This window comes from Penaeus chinensis, chromosome 8 (genome assembly GCF_019202785.1).
Source record: "Penaeus chinensis breed Huanghai No. 1 chromosome 8, ASM1920278v2, whole genome shotgun sequence".
In the NCBI taxonomy this organism is placed as follows: domain Eukaryota; kingdom Metazoa; phylum Arthropoda; class Malacostraca; order Decapoda; family Penaeidae; genus Penaeus; species Penaeus chinensis.
The window spans coordinates 38,082,163-38,084,662 of NC_061826.1; positions in this window are offsets into that span (position 1 = coordinate 38,082,163).

Consider the following 2,500-nt stretch of genomic DNA (forward strand, 5'->3'; position numbering starts at 1 on the left):
CATTATTAATATTATCATTGTTATTATTATTATTATTATTGTTATTTTTATTATTATTATTATTGTTATTATTATTATCATTGTTATTATAATTTTTCTTCTTATTTTTTTATCATTATTTCCATTTCTATTATTCTTGTGTATGGCTACAATCAATTCAACAAATATAAGCAGGGGACAAAAAAATAAAGACACAGACAAACACAACAACAACAACAGCAACAACAACAGCACCAAGATAATCTCACAATACAAATTCCGCATTGTTACCAGGCTGCCCAAACATCCGGCTAACCTCCCATACGCAAAATAAATCCCTGAAAAACGACCTTTCCCCTCTTTCACAACCCTCACCCTCCCCTCCTCCCCCTTTCCCCCCCTCTAAAATTAAAAAGAAAAAAATCCCCGAATCCTATTCTCATTTTTCCTCCCTCTCTAAAGTACACGCGAGTCCCGGGGAGTTCATACCGTTACGCAAGACAATACACAGAGAATCACAGTACAAACACCAATACCAAGTCCCCAGGATATAAATAACACCGACAACGGACAGCCCAAAAAACGGCCGTGTGCACAGGCAGCGTAAGGGCGCCCATTGTTAACGGGGAGGACCTGTTACCCGGGCAAATATTGGAGCTCGGACGGGCGACAAAAGACCCTGGTCGTTATTTCTATCGGGTTCCGTAGTCACTGCTCATTGTACGATCACTAATGCTGTGGTCATGAGACAAGCTTCTGTTCATTTATTTGTTCTTGTATTTACGTGGTTGTTTGGTTTTTTTCCTAATTTTATTGCTGTTTTTATTGATTGTTATTGTTATTATTATTATAATTATGCTCATTGTTACCATTATTTTTGTTATTTTCATGTTATTATCGTTGTTATTATCATTATGATTATTATTATCAGCAGTAGTAGTATTAGTTGTAACAGAAGTGTTATTATTATAGTAATGATTATTATTATTGTTATTATCGTTGTTACCAATAATATTGTTGATAACATTGTAACTATTATCACACAATTACCATTATCCTTATGATTATGATTATGATTTTGATTATCATTATCAATGCTATTATAATTATTATTATTATTGTTATTGTTATTATTATTATTATTATTATTATTATTATCATTGTTATTATTATTAATATTATTATTATTTTCATCAACATTATTATTAATATTATTATTATTATTATTGTTATTATTATTATCATTATTACTATTACTTTTATTGTTGTTATTATCATTATCATTATTGTTATTATTGTTATTATTATTACTGTAATTATCATTACTACTACTACTACTATCAACATTATTATCCCTATTATTATTTTTATTATTATCACTATTATTGTTATTACTATTGCTATTATCATTACTATTTTTATTATCATTATTATTGTTATTGCAATTGCTATTATTATCATTATCACTATTTTAAGCATCAACAGCATTGTGCAACTAATCCTTATCACTAACATTATTTTCTACCTATTCTTTCTGCTATGATGACCTACAAAGATATAACTTCATTCATTACTTAAATCCTTCCCTTGTTGTTTGATTTCATTGATGCAGGAGTTACGCATGAAACGTTTACATGCTTCACGTCATTATAAAGTAATTCCTTTAAAGAAATCAAGGTTATTGGGATGATTAGCGCCACTGGATTATTAATTACATTAACTACCGTGTTTGTTATAAGCTAGTCATAAAAATGTAAGATATGTATGTTGTAGACATAGCTAACGACGTGATAATAGCCATATGAATTTGCATATTCATTAGCAGCAGGGTAAACTTCAAGATGTAAGTAAAATTAAACAGAGAATGTTATAGCATTTATACATGAGAATACCATATTTCACCTCGTACAGGCGAATGTGTAAACTCTACGGGGCTATATACCCGTATTTAACTGACTTCGAACTGAGGGATGATGTACAGGCAATTTCCTATGAACGACATTAAATTATAAAAGACTAGATAACCCATGGTAATACCTGCAGTACCCTCTTCATACCCCTGAAAATAGTATCCAATAATAAAAATAAAAACATCCAGATCTCGATTAATTCTTGCAACATTATCGGGTACCCCTCCACCCTCCTCCTACAGACTCCATATATATATTCATTTTTTTCCAGATTCCATATTATATCTAAACCATTTCAGGATTTTCCAAAAAAGAGAAAAACAACCATCCCATTATCCCCCAGTCTGTGTGACCCCCTCGTCCTCATCCCGAACGCTACCCTCTTCTCCAGCGTTTTATGAAGATTGCAGTACAATATTTCATTGAGAGTCTGAGGGCTTCATAATACCCCCGAGCTTTTCTTTTAGACTTCCGGAATTTCCCTTGTCCAACAGGGCGTCTAAGAAGGGGGAAGATGAAGGAGAAGACGAAAGTGGTAGATGGAGACGAAAGGAAAAGAAGGAAGACGAGAAGAAAGGAGGAAGAGTGGAAAAAATAAAGGAAAAGGGAGT